Below are 19,436 nucleotides of genomic sequence, written 5' to 3'. Positions count from 1 at the left end.
AATCTCTTTAATATGTGATCTGGAGGATGCCTGTCAATTCTGAGGGTTTTCTCACCTTCTATAAAAGCTATGATTTCTAATTCCAATCCCCCATATTATTTTGGAGAACAGCTTTTATGTTTTCCTTTTGATCTCACAACCAAGCGTTGCCATTATCAAAGGTATAATTTTTAGACCTAGAATTGTCTCATTATTTTATTTCTTTACAAACACCTGCAAAAGTTAACAATGCATCCTATAAGATAGAAACTTAACTCTCAAACTCCAACTCCAAGACAACAGACAAATACCTACTCTTAGGAATATCGAAGCCAGGTTAGGATACTTGAGATCTTGAGATGCACGAGAGAGAGAGAAAAAAAAAAAAAAAACAGTTCACGGGGCTCCAGGAACGAGATGCACTAGAACGAATGGAAGGATATATACCCAGCCTCTGGTGGACTAAGAAAGAGCTCACAGACCCAACGCGGCACACTGCAAAGGTGTCAAAGATGAAACGGGTCTTTTGGAGTCTGGCTGGAAGGAAACGAGACTTGAAGGCACCGAGCGGAGATGCTTATCGTTTGGTACACAGTGTCTGGGCATCTCCAGGGCTTGATCACTGACCGCACAGCACACTGGCTGTCTGCTGCTCTTCCAACTCCCACTCTATTGTCTATTCATGGTACCTTAGCCACGTTCCTCCTCTGTGGAGATCAAAGAAGCCTCAAACGGGGCCAACAATGAACAGGAACGGTTATTGTACACAAAGGCTTCGTGCCCCTCATCACTCGAGGGCTCTGGATGGGCAAAGATACTGTGTACATGTAGTGTGTGTCAGAAATCGCTTTCCTTATGACTTTCTGGAGTCTCTAGTGGGTTTCAAAGAACACTTGCCATACTGAACACACTGGTGTATGGCTTCTTTCTGGTTTTCTTGCTGTAGCTCCTGTTACTCATTCCAACTGAGGAGAAAAACACAGACTTGCTAGGGTGGTTTGAATGAGAAATGGGCCACTTAGACTTCTGGCACCTGAAACCTTAGTCCCCAGTTGGTGGCACTATCTGGAGAGTTCGTGGGGGAGTTGTAGACTTGTAGGAGGAAGTGCATCACTGTGGGCGGGGCTTTGAGAGTTATCCCACTTCCGATTTGTCAGCTTCATGCTTGCTTTTGAAGGCTCGCATTTCTCAGCTTCCTATTCCTGCTGTCTGTCTGTGGCTACCTGGATAGTCCCCTGCCATGGTGGATGGACATGTATCCCTCTGGAACCATAAGCCCACATAAACTCTTTCACGAGGGCTTTTGGGGATGGTGTTTTATCAGTGCATCAGAAAACTGACCGATACATATCCTGAAGCTGATTCTCTAAACGTTTCATAAAAAAGCTTGTTCAGGGCTGGAGAGATGGCTCAGTGGTTAAGAGCACTGACTGCTCTTCCAGAGGTCCTGAGTTCAAATCCCAGCAACCACATGGTGGCTCACAGCCATCTGTAATGAGATCTGATGCCCTCTTCTGTTCCGTCTGAAGACAGCTACAGTGTAGTTATATATAATAAATAAATAAATCTTTAAAAAGGAAAAAAAAAAAAGCTTGTTCAAAGTTGTGCTTAAGAGCTTGGTGTGGGGACAAACGATCAGTAACCTCGGCCTGTGGGAGATAGAAGCTGGCAAGAAGACCAAGAGTTCCTTTGCTGTATTGATAATTTGAGGTTAACCTGGGCTACATTAAAACCTCTTAACTAACTTACTCACTTCCTTGCTCCACCCCGAAAAGGGCAAAGTTCACCCTGGGAATTTTGCAGGAGTAAGAAAGCATTCTTGTTCTCTGAGAACTTAACGTAAGAGCGGAATTAATAATGGACATCCAGTTAATATCTCATATGGATGACCTGGACCCTCCCTGCCTTGCATGTACTGTGTGTCTTTACGTCAGGGTAACACATAAAGGTAATTGTACAAGTTAAACTAGTTTATCGAAAGTCACAGATGTCTGACTAAGCTAAGAAACCCGAGCACCTATGTTTCAGCAAGTTCATGTACTTGGAGACGGAGCTTCTAAAGAGTCTTACCATTGTATGTTTATTTGTTTCTATGTTAAGTGAGGAGCAAGACTGGGTCTTGCTACGTAGTCCTGGCTGGCCTGGAACTTGCTTTATAGACTATGTTGGCTTTGATTTGAAGTGATATTCTTGCCTCTGCTACTTCATAACTGTAATTTTGTTGCTATTATGAATCACAATATAAGTATCTGATATTTAGAGTATCTGATATGCAACTCCCAACAGGGTCTCAACCCATGAGTCAAGATAGAACTGATGGTATGGAAGAGAATGGTGGAAAATGAAACCACTGAGCCAAATCATGGAAAGACAGTCTGGGAAGAAGGACTGGACCCTGACCACCATCCTGAAGAGAGACCTGCACAGTGGAAGTGGTGTAGTTAGATCTGAATGGAGAGAGGCCAAGTAAACATAGATAGCTCAGAACTGCAGGGGAGCATCTGAGACTTGGAAAGAGGCTTAGATAACAAAGGGCTGTGTTTGGTGCTAATTTGGAAAAAAAGGGGGCCCAAGCCAAGGGTAACAATTAGGGTTTTAGCAGATTGGGTAAGAGAGAAAAGGTACAATTAGGACAATTATGTCTGTGAGGAGAAGGGAAGGGAGGAGAGGCATCCAGCACAATGAAGACCAACAGAGTTAGAATGCAGAATGGGAGGAGAGTGAAAGGAGTTGAGGTTTCCCAGCGGATTCAGAGCACAGTGAGTACTAATGAGAACTATCAGCCCAGAATGTGAAGAATGTCAACTGGGAGATAAGAACCAAGACTCAGTGGAGGGCACACTCCACGGAAGGTCAACCCAGGGGCTCCCATGAGGTTGGAAGGAGAATTAAAAGCAAGAGTGGTGAATGAAAACACTAACTATGGTAATGTCCCGAGAAGTAACTCTGGAACACGGCTTCTAGAAAGAAGTTGGTGAACTAGTCAATGAGGTTTGCAGACATTGGACACGGTCAAACCTGGTGACCTAATGAAAGCAAAGTGGCTGCGAGAGAGAGAGAGAGAGAGAGAGAGAGAGAGAGAGAGAGAGAGAGAGAGAGAGGGGGACTTGAGAAATGACCACCACTAGGACTGTATGTGGAAGACAATGGGTATTTAGAGTCCCCAAGAAGAAAGATATAAAGTGCAGAGGTAAAACAGCTGGGGGTATTATTATTATTATTATTATTATTATTATTACTAAAGCAAGACACAATCATTTCTGAGTACAGGAGGAGAATAAGAGATAAAAGTCTAAAGCCTTTCGTGGAAAGTAAGTTTTAAGCCAGCCTGAGCTATGAGACGGTTAACGTTCCGACATGTAATCACAGCCATGTCCCCGCCCCCTAGTACTGACAGCAAGATTCTGGCACTCTACAAGAACTTAGGATCAGCAACATAGAGATGATGTTGACGATTAAAGAGGAAATTACTTGTGTGTGCTCTTGCTAAACTCAACACAAACAACCTGGAAGCCACAGCAGACAGCCCAAACACAATTTAGGGCTGTACTGGTACCTGTCAGTGGAGGAGCCAGCGTCATAGACAACACCACACGGGTATTCCACAAAGGGCCTACTGTGTGTACACATGACCCATAGATGGGTGAATTCAGTCGTGTGGATTCTTACCCAGCCAGTTACTATACCGAACAAGAATATCTGACAATCTACTTTATTTGACTGAACAGTAGCAAAAAGAAAAATGAAAAAAAAATCTATTGCATTTTTAAACAGCAAGAACTTAGCAGTCAAAAAATATTACGTGGCATTCAAAAATATTACATACCTTCAAAGGAGAAAGAAAGAACTGGTCAACATTTTTTTTTTTCAAAATAAGAACATTAGCAAGAAATAACTATGCAAGGTACACAAAACCAGAATGAAGGAAATTATAGGTTTTGTGTTTTGTTGTAACAGGGATAAAAGATTTGAAGACTAGGGAACCAATTATTGTTATTTAGGAAGAGTCAATGTTATAAGTGTATATTTGCTCATAACTCAATTTCGAATGCAGATGATATTTAAAAAACACCATTTTTAAAAAGTTAAATCAAATATTATTAGTGTGCTTTTTCCTCAAATTAATTTAACATTCAAAGCAATTTTCCTAAGTGAAATTTTCACTGGTTTTCCAAAGATGTTAAAAACAGTCACATGGAGAATGTACTGATGCCTATCCATGCATTAGAACATCAGAGAAAGAACTTAAACGTAGCACAAGCCAAATAAACAAGAAGATCCATAATCAGTGACACAGGATGCACTGGAAAGTCATACTCGGGCAGCACAGGAAGTGAAGGAGGGAGACTTCTTCCGCCTATAGCTATGAGACCCTTTACCCTGCACATAATCTGTGAGCATGATACCGGTTGTTTACTGATCTAGGAGACTGGTTTTGGTGTGTACCAACATTAGTCCGATCAACTATGAGGAAGGAATCTGCCTCAGTGATCTTTCTGGTGTAGTTCCCAGCTTCTATTAACTACTGCTCCCCAGGATTCCCATCTAGAGCAGGGGTCTAGAGTTAGGCAGGGGTCCTGTATGTTGAGGAGGGCCAGACACTGACAATATACCAAAGCAAGGATCATAAGAAGCTGCACTTACTTTACGTTTGTCAAGCTGAGGCTGGCTGAGTATGAAGGCTTTCCCAGTCAAAGCAACACCACCTTGAACTCACTGTTTAGGTCAGGCTGGCCTTGATCTAATAGAACCATCTACCGCAAAGAGTGCTGGGATTAAAGGCATGCACTACCACACCTGGCCTTCATGTTTTTAGTTTTTGAATGTGCAAGTTGCTCGAATCCCTTGGCCTTCTTAGCACCAGTGGATATCTACTGGTCCCCTACTGGGGACACCATTACAATCATCTCCAGCTTCTGACCACACCAACTATACATGCATCAATCCTGAAGGTCCTTTTCTGGAATGATGTGCTTCCCTAACAAGCAAGGCAAAGGTAGTCTTCTGGTTTTGGTGCTGACAATGGCATTGTGTAGGCTAGGTGGGCCCTTTTCTACTAAGCCACATCCTGAGACCTTGGAAGCATAGCCATTTGCAGACTTACTTCCCAAGAATGAATGGTTCACAGATGTGGCTAGAAACAAATCTCAGTCATAAGTCTTGAATGACAGGGCCCTCACAAATCCTTTCTCTTCATCTTCCTCTCAAGAGGCCAGAGTCAGACATTTGTGGAGACCCTGCAGCACAGTGGGCACAGTGCTGAACTCTACCCAGACATCCTCTGTCCCCTTCCTCTATTTGTGCCATGCAGGCTCTGTTAGTTTTGCCTTTCTGGAGATGAGAAAGGAGAGACAGAAGTCTGTCCATGGCAGAGACAGAAATTGAGCCCAGATGGGCCTAATTTCAAACCAAAGCTCAGAACCTTTATGCTAATGCATTACCAAAGAAACTGAGCATTGAAACTGGCTTTCAGTTTTCTTTCTTCTTTGTGCCTGTTTGTGTCTTTGGTCAATCTGATCATCTGGACCACAGCTCCCATGAATTGTGACGCTTTTGTCAAGGACATAAATAAAAGATCCATATACACCAAAGAGATATGGAGAGGTGTGTTTTTTTAGATAAATTGAATTGGCTTAACAGATTTATCACAGTTTTTCTTTGTAGATTAGTCAACAAATCACACAGCAGTCAGACAAGTAGGAATTATGATCATTGAAATATCTTTGAGGCCTGATTTAGACTCAATCAGAAATGGGGTAATTAGTGGCAATTTCTATTTTATTCAGATGGATTTGCAAAACAATGGTTATTCTAGATTTTACATAAATACAGCATTAGCTCGAGATCTGAACAATGGACACCCCACCTCTCTATACACTGCCGTTCACACCTTTATACAACGGCTTTGGCTATTGCTATTCTTGTCTGACTCCCATCATCAACACAAATGCACCTTTACACCCCGTGGCCCGAGAGCAACCAGTGAGGGAAATGTGCTGTCAGCTGCAACTGTACCAGCATGGAGCCCGCACACCGAGCCTCTCAAACGAGTGTGGCTCTCTCCACACAAAGCACCATTTCCAAAATGCTCTAATTTTTCACATGATATGATTTCTTGGGGCTCAAAGCAAAATTATAGTTTTTTTCTTCTAATATCCCCTCTCAGTAAAATGGGCTTAGATGGCTACTCTGCAAAGAGCCTGAAATATGGCTTCTATCACAGCTTCTTTGGGTCCATGCCTAGGTGTTTTTTTTACAAACTTGCTATCTTTGCTCCCTCACAAGTTTGCAACCCCAATTTCTCTTCTCATGTTACAAAACAGACTTGCTTTACTGTTGATGCCTCTGAGTGCACTGGGAGCATTATGGTTGGGGGTTGAGGGTACAGCTATCTCTTTAGTAGAAATAGTCCTCCAAGGAATGTTTAGAAAGGCTACATAATCCTGACGTATTGCACCCTTCCTCTAAACACCCAAAGAACAATGACCCTCAATAAACCTCACTAAACTGATGATATTCTTTAGGTCTTGTTATATCTCAAACAGGCTCATTATCGGGATGGCAGAAGGTGTCAGCCATCTGAATATATTACATCTTCAGGGGCTTCTGCTCTTCCTATTCGTCCTTAATTCATTTTCTTCCATTTGTCTGCGCACAACAAGCTTTTCTGCAAAGTGTCTGTACTAAATGAGACAGTATCCTCAAACATTCATTCTTAGAACCTGGGAGATCCTGTCACAAGAAACTAGGAAAGTAAAAAAAAAACAGCCTCTAGTCACCAATCTTGAGAGAACACTAACAGCCTTTCTTAAAAACAATTGCAGCCATTAGGCTGCTGTCCACCGAAACATGGCACTATATTTTAATACAGGATAATTTCTGCTATGTTTTAAACTAAAGGTATTAAATATATCCATAATTTAATCACCTTCCTTTAATTTGAATTCACATGGTAGATGCTTATAGCTACTTAAAAAATTAAGTGACAAAATGTATATGAAGAATATGTATCTTGATATTTTAATTATGCTCAATTGAGTGTACTTAGATTTAAAGTGCTTTTCACACATGACATGTGCTAAGAATATCTAATTGCACACTGACATTCTAAAATATGTGTTACATGTGTCAAAAATAGATTAATATAAAGTTATTGGGTAACTTTTTTTTTTCACTAAACCCAAATACATTATTTTGATTATTTAGATACAACAAAATCGTATGTACAAATAAGCTCGATCCTAGTAAATGCCTACTGACTTGTCACATTAAAATGAACGTATACAATTGTGACAGCACTTGAGATGTGAGGGAGTTAGGAAACAGACTTCTTAAGAATTCTGAGGTTCAAAAAAAAAAAAAAAAAGAATTCTTAGGTTCAATGTATTTTTCCATTTACTCATCCTGACTTGATGTCAATAGAAGCATCAAAATAATTCAAAGGTAGGACAAGTGTTTTTACTCTTTCTTCATAGAGATCACGGATAGAAAACATACTCATCAGGTAACAGCAGATGGTTTAAATTAATGTATATTGCTCAGAAACAGTGGGGTTCTGAAGACAGACATTCAGCAGCCTCGCAAGTGAGCTGGTAACGTGACTAGTTGCAAGTGTCCATCCAAGTTCATTCTCTCCATGCTGGATCAGGCCCCTTACGAGAAGTATCTCCACCCTCCCACAATCAGGAAGTCCTTCTAGGTTGGAAACCAAATCAAACCAAACCCTTCCCTTCCCTTTTGATGTTGGGACATGATATTATACTCACCCTCAAGAACCACACAATCCAGTTTTAAAGAAGGAGGAATCATAATTCTCACTACCCTTTAGGTAAGGTGACCATTTGGTACTAGACTGCTTCATAGGCTCTTCAGCAACATGTGTGTTGGACATGACTAGAATTGTTACAGCCTGAATCATAAAATCTAAAATTTGTACACACAGTTGCAAACTCCATGCATTTTAGAATGAGACTACATTTTGAAGGAAGTCTTTTTTTTTGAAAAAGTAATTCAAATACAAGGAGGCGATAGGATTGGCCTTGCTCCGTGACTGGTACCCTCAGAAGAGACTGAGGCACACACAGCACACCGACTGAGGGAGATCCTCGTGAGGACACAGAGAGGATGTGGTCATTCCAGCATCCTGGACCATGGAAAAGATTCATAACTGCTGTTTATGCCACTTGACCTGTGGAACTTTGCTCTGGCAAACCCAGCTTACCGAACACTGAAACTATGGAGCTGGACACACTGAAACACAGCTCGATAATAGGATTTTCCTCCTTTAGTTGGGTATATGAATTCAACAACTCTGAAAAGAGGCAGAAGCAGATTCTTACCATTTCATTGTTCCTGAGATACCAAACTGGAACATTCTAGTCTTAACATTTTTTTTTAACCACACAGCAAAGGTGAAAAGGAGCTATTATGTTTACACATTTTATAAACATCAAATTTCATATTTTCAGTTTCATGGGGTTTTAATAGGCCCTTAGCAGCCGGGCCAAGAAATCAAAGTGGAATCTATTTGACATTAAAAAGCAATTAAGTTACAGACCTGTCAAACATGTTGACATTCAGGGTCTGCCTGTTACACTGTCTACTGTGACTGCTACCTCTGAAATCAGCTCCTGTTTATCAGGCTACCAGTGTCTGAACTACCTTAAGTCTAGGACAACAGTGGCCCAATCATTCCTCAACTTTTCATATCATAATCCCTCCTCTATTTTTGAGAAACTCAGAAGATGGCTACAATGGTTCAAGAGTCCTGAATCAAATATTCTAACGGCTGAAGAGAGGGGGGAAACCAGCAACAAGTTATCTGGTGGGCTGAGTGTCTGTCATGAGAGCTGGACTTTCTGCTACTAAGAAGATGTTTCCTAGCATCCACAGACAGCTCTGACCCGAACACATTAATGTCTTCATGTTTTCAGGCTGCAATGGCAAATTATCATAGATTGGGCCCCTGTACCACTTAAATGTTTGTCGGTTTGACACAAGCTAGGGTCCTCTGGACAAAGGAAATCTCAGTCGACAAAATGCCCCAGTGTCACTCTTGGGTCCTGGGTTGTGTAAGAAAACAAACTGAAAAACTAGGAAGAGCAAGTCAGAAAGCAACATTCCTCCATGATGTCTGCTTCTGTCCTGCCTGAGGTTTCCTGACTTGAATTCTTGTTCTGACTTCTCTCTTTTTTTCCCCTGACTTACACATTTTATATTTATTTTTCTTTTCTTGGATATTTTTTTATTTACATTTCAAATATCCCATTTCCTTGTTTCCCCTCAAGAAACCCCCTATCCCATCCTCCCTTCCCCTGCTTCTATGAGGGTGATCCCCCACCCACTCACCCACCCACTCCCTCCTGCCTCCCTGCCCTGGTGTTCCCCTACACTGGGTCACTGGGTCACAGGACCAAAGGCCTCTCCTTCCATTGCTGCCCAACAAGGCCATCCTCTGCTACATATGCGGCTGGAGCCATGTGTTGCTTCATGTGTACTCTTTGGTTGGTGGTTTAGTCCCTGGGAGCTCTGGGCGTTCTGGTTGGTTGATATTGTTATTCTTCCTATGGTATTGCAAACCCCTTAAGCTCCTTCAGTCCCTTCTCTAACTCCATTAGGGACCCCGTTCTCAGTACAATGGCTGGCTTCGAGCATCTACCTCTATATTTGTCAGGTTCTGGCAGAGCCTCTCAGGAGACAGCTATATAGGCTCCTGTCAGCCTGCACTTCTTGGTATCTGCAATATTTTCTGGGTTTGGTGACTGCATGTGGGATGGATACCCAGGTGGGGTACATGAAGCTCAAGAAGGGCGACCTAACTGTGGATGCTTCACTCCTTTTTAGAAGGGGGAACAAAATACTCATGGGAAGAAAAGTGTAGAGCAGAGACTGAAGGAAAGGCCACCCTGACTTCTCTTAATGATGAACAGTAAACTGTAAGCTGGATCAATCCTTCCCCCGTCCCGTTGCTTTTGATTGTTTTTTCATAGCTAAAGAAAGCTCGCATGCACAGGGCATCAAGTGATTCCTCTGGGTTCCAGGAGCTACATACCCAAGGTCAGGTGCCAGCACAGCACAGGGCACCTCCCTAGTTCCCAGACACCATCTTCCTGCCGTGTCCTCACATGCCAATGCAAGGAAGAAGCTGGGTGCTGGTGACCTTCTCAGAATGGTACTTCCCCCTCCTAATGCCATCACATTGGGCCTTAAATTCCACTGAAGGAAGAGATAACCACCGAGTCCAGAGCATCCCCAAGTCTTCAGCATCAGCAAGCATTGTTCCCACTTTTGCCTTCAGTTCCAGTAAGAGCCATCTAGAGAATGCTCTCAACAAGGCACGTGGAGGCACGGAGGTACTGGAACTCTGTTCCTCACCAAGGCCTTCGTCCCATTCCCACGAAATGGAGATTCCACCTCAGCTTCGAAAATTTTCTCCAAACTTGGGTATTGCTATGGTAAGCACTTTTTTTTTTTTTTTTTTTTTTTTGCTGTTCATGTTCAGCATCTCCTCTTTAAATCCTCTCTTTCATGATTCTTTCGTGGTTTTTGACACGACGATTTTGCAAGTAACTATTCAGTAAAGCTCTTTTCTACTTAAAACACGAGTCATTATAAATAAACGACACCAAACGTCCCCAGTCATTATCTTCATCTTGTTCTTAGGGCTCTCATGTCATTTTTAGAAATGAAGTCAAGTAAAATAAATAGGAGCTTTTCAAAGGTTGGTCAGACTTCTGCGAGCTCACGGACTATTGCTTTGTGAACTCTCCTTGATAAGGCGATATGTGGTCATGGCTACAGATGCTCCCTGGAGTCCATCACCTCCTTCACTTACTCTTTCTGGTGTTAGCATTCCCCATGGACCATCCACCTGTAAATTATTAAGGCATGGCACGTGGAAATACTCTACCTTCTTCACCAACCCTTCCTAGTCAAATTTCTAGTTACCAGATGCAACTTTTCAGGCTACGCAAAAACTTTCCTCTGGGATGTTTCAAATGATACCAATAACGAAAATTTTAAATAAAGAAAACCATTGAATTCTAATCAAATTATAAAGATATAAGCACCAAAAAGTAATAAAATTATTTACATAGCATTTTCTTGGTGACCCGACCTGTTACATCAGAGTAGCATCAAAGTAACTCTGCTTAATGACTAAGCTTAACATCATCTGATACTTATAAGTAAGATATGTGTAGATTTGTGAAATAAAACTGCCTTATAGAAAAAAAAAACGTTATGAGGCTACATCTCTACAGGAACTCTTGAGAAAAGAAAGATCATAAAAATAGGACTTAAATCTACTTCAGGCTAGCTCCTCGACAGCTCTGACTGACAGCCTGTGTATTCACTAATGAGGAAATTTTCTCCTGGTTTGAAATGCCTGGGTTTGACATCTCAAGAGATTTGAAGTTCAATGATAAAGCATCTGGCTTTGGATATATTTCATGACCCAGGCACCCACACCATCACTCACGGCTGCTTCCTTACAGAATTCAGAACTAAAATCAAAAGAGTGCAGGAAGAGGTTGATCGTGTTCTTAGATGATGCAAAATGCAGTCTTCAGAATTTCTGGGTGGGGTCACAACTCAGAGTCATCCATAATCAAATCTACCCACTAAATTTCTTCTCTCAATGAATGAGTCACTGAGTAGGATACATGGCTAAGTAACCTGAGTTAATTACTTGGGTCTAGGGCGGGAGCTGAAGAGGTTGAAAGGTCAACTGGAGAGGCCTAGTGAGAACATGAAGTAAATTCTTGAGGGAATAAATACCGTGAAGAGGAGAAACTGACAGTAGACTGATAAGAGGTGTGGAGAGATGTAAAGTCACTGTGAGAGGGACCAACTGGCCAAGTGGAGAAAATGAAGACAGCACCGAGTTTCCAGAAGTGCCCAAATTTCAAAAACCTTGCATGTTATTTCACAATATCCTCAAGGTAAGCCCTTATTGGTTATTGCTGCTGAGGTGAGTTCTTGGTCTCCTGTGAACAGTAGCAATCTGGAGTGGAAAAGTGAATCTGAGAATCAACTAAGGCCATAAAGACACTGGACCTGCTCGGAAGACTTCTTACATAGAAGGCAATGAGTATATTCCCAAACACCACTTCTCCAATCTGTTAGTGGCTTACGAGTCACAATTGGATTGAAGAGAGATCATTTGTCTCTTTCTGAACCTGGGCTAGTCTCACCCACTTCTCTGACACAAAGAATACAGTGGAAGAACAGTCCAACAACAGAAGTCCGGCAGCTTCTGCTGAAGATCCTTTAGCAAGGCTCCATTTCAGAATCAAGCTACCAAGGTTTTCAAAGTCCAAACTACACAAAGAAGCAAGCAGTAGGCATTCCCTGGGCAACAGCGGACAGAGAAAACTGCTACAGTCATGAGTGTGCACCATCTTGGTATCCACTTCAGGCAGGGTTTTACAAGATTCATCTCAAGCAGCCCTTTGCTAACAATATGGAGATCCTGACTGAGCCCCTCCCAGCTGAGCCCAGCCAACACAGAGAACCTAGAGAAATGATGGTAAACATCACTGTGTACAGCCAGGAAGTCTTCAGTAGATACTCAAGTCAAGCCTAGAACCAGAACCGGCATGCCGTGTAGGCTAAGATGAAATAAAAGCTATATTGAAAAGATCAGGGTTCAGGGTGCAGCTGGGTGGTGGCACACTTAGCTAGTATATGTGAGAAGCTGGTTTTGATACCCAATGTTATGGTTTGAATATGAAATATTTCCAGAAAACTCATGTTTCCAAGGCTTGGTTGTCAACAGTGGGCTTCTGGGAGGGTTCATACAATGATAAATTTGGGCTAGTTGGGCAGGTTACTGTGGCTATGTCTTTGAATGTATAATCTGTCTCTAGCATTTTGCTTACTCTCTACTTCCTGTCTACCAGAAAGTAACCAACATCCTTTGACCAAGCCTTGCTGCCAAGTCTCCGTTTTGTCACAGGTCTAAAATGGGAGTCAAGTGACAGTCCCGGACTGAAGCCTGTGAGAGAGTGGGACAGTGAACCAATAGTAAACTATCAGTGTGGCATGTTGTCACTGTGACAAAACCTCCCCTTGACAGTATGGCAGAAAGGATCAGGAATGTAAAAAACTCTCAGGATGGCATAGAGCCTCAGAGGCTGCCATGCATTGCAGACTCCAGTGCATTTCCTTAGCCCCTGAGAAAACTGAGCATGATTACATTTAGGCCTATCGAGAAAGCTAAGGAAAACACTTACTGTCACAAAACCTTAACTACGTATACCAGAAGTTCCAAAGAAAAGACTTTTTTATGTTTTTGTTATTTCTGATCATTCTTAAAAATTAGGTTTGCAAAGTTTTGAAAAGAAGCTTTTTAGTGTGTAAAAGGATGATCCAACCATGTGCTCACTACTTATCTTGACTTGGGGACCCTGTTATGGAGACAACTTGATAAGTTATGGACAGGCAGGCACGTGATCAAAAGAAATGAAAAGATACGGATACCACTAAATCTGTCACTGAGACATTTCATATTCCACAAGATCACTTTTTGATCTGGTACTGAGAACTGAACCCAGACCACGAGTGTGCTAAGTGAGTCTTCTACCGCAAGGCTAGATCCTAATGTTCTTTTTACTTTTTAATTTCGAGACAAGTTATTTATACCAGTCTTGAACTTTCCCTGTAGGTCAGGTAAGTCTTTGCCCAGCAATTAATTCTCCTTCCTCAACCAAGCAGCAACAATTACAGGCCTATATCATCTGGTCTGGCAATCAAAATCACTTTGAAGAACAGTTTTGATTTTGAAACTGTTTCCTTTATCAAATATTTAATAAGAGTCTGAGGGCAAACTGTCATGCATTATATGAGGTCACTGGAATACGCTGATGAATGGAAGGCACATCCATTATGTAGCATGAAGAGAGTCATAGAAAATTCAGAGAAATTATGAGAAATACAAACATTATATAGAAAGATCTCTTGAAAATGACAAGAGCGATGACAGGAGAGAGGAAGGAGAGAGAAAAAGAAACAGGAAGAGAACAAGCATCTACAGTACACTGACATTTTGAGTTTACTCAGCATTGGATATAAGTCAACATTATGAGATTCTGAAGAAAATATTGTAACCTTGGTTAGAAACCTTTGTTGGTTAGATGACACTCTGTTTCCTAACTCTAATAAGAGCCTCTATGGAGCAGCTCTGTAAACATGAACATTTGTCACAGACAATTGCAAGACAGGCAGCATGGGAAAGTCATGATCCTATTTACTGTTCTTCACTGACAAGCAAGGCCCTGGGGGAAAGGGAAAGGCTGAGATCTGGACAGCATAGGGACCTGTAGCCCCAGGCCTGAGTGCAGCATTCAAAAGCGAACATTTACACTTGAGGGATACCCTCAGATGTACCACAGAATAGAAAGAAGAAGCCTTAAGTGAAGAGCTACCTAACTCAGGATAATGTAACCTCGGGGAAAGAGGGAAGGAAAGCCACCAGACAGCCACAGAAGGACCCCCAGTTGCACCTTCCCAGTTTGCTACTTTACCATAACCGAGAGGCAGACATAGATTCCTACCTTTGCGTGTCGCCCAGTTTTTCAAAAATAAGCATTAATTTCAACTGAATGTGATGTAAAAATGATGAGTAACAAAGGTTTGCCTTAAAGATAGCACCTGGGGTCCTGCGGCCCAGAGAGATAGCTCAGCAGTTAAAAACACCAGCTACTTTTACCAAGGAACCAGGTTCAATTCCCACATGGTGGTTTACTATTCCCAGGGGATTTGACACTTTCTTCTAGGTGCCTCAGGCACCAGGAACACAACTGGTCCACAGACACACATGCAGGTAAAATAACAACGAACAAAATAAGATAACAAAAACTTTAAACCATTTCTAGGATATCACTGAAATGGTTAAGGGGTTAAGGCACCTACTAGCTGCCATAATACGTGGCCTAAGTTTGATGACTAGAAGCCACATGGTAGAAAGAGAGAGAACCTGTGCTTTTTGTCCTTTGTCCTCCACATGCCTGTGTTCATGGACACACACACACACACACACACACACACACACACACATGCAAACATGTGTAAAAATATATGACCCACATGGTGAGATATATATACTTTTTCTCATATATATGAACATACATACATTCATACATACATACATATATACATACATACATACATACATTACATACGGGTGTGTGTGTGTGTGTGTATAAAATCTCAGCACTCAAAAACTGAGGCAAGGAGACCTTGAGTCCTGGTGCAGTTTGGATTACATAGCAAGACCCTATCTCCAAGAAACAACAGCAAAAGTCAACTAATACACAGCTACACAAGCAGATACAAAAATCACAAACATATGAGAATTACCATCACAGTGAGAATACAGAAGCTGGGCCCAATGGCACCAGCCTATAGAATTCAAGGTACTCAGGAAGCCAAAGGAGGAGGAGGACAAGTTCAAGGTCTGCCTAGACCACAGCCAGAGTTTCAGGCCAGTCTGGGCAACTTAATGAGACCTTGCTTTTAAATTAAAATTAGGGGAAAAAAGCGGTTGTGAGATACAGTTCAGGTTGCATACCATACCCAAGGCCCTAGGTTCACTCCCTAGAACCACAAAAGAAAAAGAAGGTAGGACTACAAGTGGATAATCGCAAGGGGCCCTGACCATTTGCTTGGGAGACTAACTAGATTACGTTTCCTACCTCTCCAATTGTGTTACCGTGTTGTTTGTAGATGTACACATGGGCACATGCATGTGGAGTACAGGAGTATACATATGCACTTGCAATATGGAGGTCTGACATCGAAGTCCCGCATCTTCCTTGGTCTTGCTGCCTTCCTTATCAAGGCTGAGTCTGGCTAATTTCGGTGAGTCTGGCTGACCAGCTGGCTTTGGAGAATCCCTAACTCTGCTTCCAATAAGCTGAGATCCCAGGACATCCGCCACTCCCAGTTGGCTTTTACAAGGACGATTCAGATGACAGCTCCGGTCTTCACACTGTGTGACCAGTGTTTTACCCACCTCACCACCTCCCCAGCTCTGGCAGTGCTACTTTACCTATCACTTCCAGAACAAGCGATGCCATCTCATCAATGACTTTTCCCATGAATGAATACAAAGTCACGACAGCAGATGCTCACACTGATGTATGCACGTGAGCGCGCCGCAACGGGGAACCACAAGTGTAGCCCCTGCCTTTCCAAAAGCTATGACAGAATTTTATCTTTAACCGACACAGAAATATATATATTTAACTAAGTATGAGCTCTGTAAAGTAAGAGGTGTTGATGCAATTTTTCTGGCGAGTTTGCGATATTCATTTTCATGCCAGATGTTTTCTTTCTTAAAAACGATCATAGGTCCACATCTGCCTTTTCTTCCCTGGTATTTAATAAGATCAAAGGAGCAGACGCTCTCAGACTACTCACGTTCTTCACCTAGACTCTAATCCTTTGTTCACCTGGATGCACAGAAGAGAGAACGTCTACGGCCCACGCACTCTCAGCATTGTGTGCTTTGGTTATTATTAGTACTTATTTCTTAGTTTGGTAGAGCTGCAGCAAGAAAGCACCCATGATATACCCAGAGCTGCCAGGTGAGTTTCTGGAGTTGCTGGCAGGGCTGTGTTCATGTGCCCTTTTCCTCTACCCAATTTACCAACAGTGTGTCCCTATCAGGTTATCAGCCTCACTGCTTTACAGAAGGAGCCGTGAGCAACAAGGGAAGGGCTGGGAAGAGAAGGTGTCCACATCATTGTGTGAGGGGAGCCTGGCTGGCCAAGTCTCTCTCAGAATTCTTGCATCGGTGAGTCTAATTTAAAAATCAGAAAATCCACTCAGAGAAAAACAAAGATTTCTTTCTGATGTAAAAGTTCATAAACTCCACTCTCAGCATCTAGTTGAGTTACGAATTATGGTGAAAATATCACTACCATTCAGTGTGGTAAAAGAAAAAAAGGCTCAGAAAACTCAAGTCAAAAATTTAGGCAGGATTCTATACTAAAACTAATCTCCCTAAGAAATTTAAAATTTATTTTTAATTAAAACATGGTTTTCCCTTTGCCTTTTCATGTGAGCCAGCTATAAAAATGCTATTTTATGAAAATAACAAGAAATAGGATACGTTTTATTGAAATGCCGACGACCGTTTCCCTCCAAATGGCCCACCATGGTCATTCTTCTAGGACGGGTAAATCAATGAGATTGGCCAAAAACTATGAAGATGTAGGCTACGAGCCAATGATCTTTGCATATTTTCCCTGTTGGCAAGACCATTGTAAACTAGAGACGGCTTTGTTCAAAGAAACGAACAGCTCTGGTTGACGTGAGTGAAGTCAGCCGTGTGTGCTAACACTCTGCAGTAACGCAGAACGGTGGACTCCCAGGGACTTAAAAGTCAACGCCCAGGGATGCTTGGCTGAGCCAAAGCAAGAAATTGTTCATGTGACATGAGGTCACAGAACCCTTTGTGTTCTAAATCACACAGACGGGCCCATAGAACTCAGGACTTTCTAGGGTATACACCATCTCTGAAAGGGAGAAACCTCAAAAAAACCTAGAATGAAAGATATAATACACACACACACACACACACACACACACACACACACACACACACACACACCACACACACACAGAGGAATGCAAACATCCATTTTACTCTCTCCTGGGTTCTTTGCTCCCTACATGACTGCTTAACTGAACTTAAAACTCTTCTTAAGGCCTTGGCTAGCGTGGGGAGGGACGCAAAACCAGAGATGAATTTCAGAGGCCCGCCTCTGAGGTAAAGGGTGGCAAACATCATTTCACAGATATTTTAAGTAGCTGCAAAGCCCGAGTGGCTCCAATTTTAAGCCTGTGTTTAGATCAAGCTTGAAAGGGGCTGTTTCTCTTTACAATAGCTAGGCACCACTTGCGATGCCAATCTGTGCTCTCTGTTTGAAATGGGCCACCATACTTGAAAACAAGACCACCTACAGAGGGCACCTCGACAATGCATGCCACAGCCAATCTCCTCAGCGCACAAATGCATGCACGGGCATTAAGGAGGAAAAAAAAAATGCATCGCCTGGCTCCATACCGTGAATGTTGACCTGACTAGAGTCACAGAATGAATTTCACATCTTAAATTCTTAGATGGTTCTATTATCACGTGTCTACGAAGTTTAAAACTGTAACCTACAAAATATAAACTAAAACATGTTCCTGTTTCTACCTTTTCCTGACCCAAGTACTCTGCTATGCCAAGACTCTGTGCAACAGATTCAGGGACCGGGCTGGACTCAGGCTCGGGAGACAGACATCTGTTCAGTATCTCAGGCTCACTGCAGAATTCTCAAGGGCTGCGCTGTTTAAATGTCGGCAAACAAGCTGGCAGGGTGGCTCAGTAGGTAAAGGCGCAGAGGGCTCTACCAGAGGGGCCTAGCTCAGTTTCCAGCAAACACCTCAGGCCTCACAACTGTAACTCCAGCTCCAGAAAGCACAGCTGTTTACTTGGACATGCACACTTGCCATACATTCAGACACACACACACACACACACACACAGACACACACACACAGACACAGACACACATACACACAGACACACACACAGACACACACACAGACACACACACACAGACACACACACACACACACACACTCAGACACACACACCAGACACACACACACAGACACACACACAGACACACGCACACACAGACACACGCACACACAGACACACACACACACACACACAACACACACACATATACACACACACACACACACACACACACACACACACACACACACACACACACACACACATACAGACACACAGACACACACAGAGACACACAGACACACACAGAGACACACACACAGACACACACAGACACACACAGACACACACAGACACACACACACCACTAATTAATTAATAATTAATAATAAATAATAGTTAGCAGGCCTTGCTACTTGCTTGAGATGAAGAGTGAGTACTTCAGAGAAAGGACTTCTGAACTTGGATTATTACCGTGCAGCCTAAGCATCAAGGACACAAAGGATCCCCATTTCCATCCTCAAGGCTCCTAGAGTTACAGAACAAGGGACCCTACCTGGCCACTTCTGACAGGTCAGTGATCAAACAGAGAGTCAGGCGGCAGTCAAATTCCATCCTCTCTTGAAGTTACCAGGAACAAGGACTCCTGGCAACTCCTACATTTAACATGAGGCAGGACCGAGGGCCTTTTCCACACATGCATTTCAGGTACCGACCCAACTTCTACACTCAATGATTTTCAAGGAGAAAGAGAAAAAAAAATGTGTGTGGGTCTGCTGCCTGACCAGGCCTATTTTTAAAAAAAGGAAAGAAAAATGTGAGCTCATGTTTTCTTCTATGAAAAGTTACTTGAGGTTAGTGGGTAGGTATTCTGAGATTGTACTGCCTGGATGATCAAAGTCTGTTTACCTAATGAACC

The 19,436-nt window shown here is 42.5% G+C and overlaps 1 protein-coding gene across 1 annotated transcript in view; it reads right to left on the bottom strand.

Moving 5' to 3' along the window:
• The window catches only part of Slc25a13 (solute carrier family 25 member 13), a 180,864-nt gene that overhangs the window by 33,993 nt on the left and 127,435 nt on the right, over nt 1–19,436 (bottom strand). The gene's annotated exons all lie outside the window — the stretch shown is intronic.

This window comes from Rattus rattus, chromosome 6, assembly GCF_011064425.1.
Source record: "Rattus rattus isolate New Zealand chromosome 6, Rrattus_CSIRO_v1, whole genome shotgun sequence".
Taxonomy (NCBI): Eukaryota; Metazoa; Chordata; class Mammalia; order Rodentia; family Muridae; genus Rattus; species Rattus rattus.
Note: the sequence above shows the minus strand (reverse complement) of the source record. Positions and strands in the feature narration are given on the sequence as shown.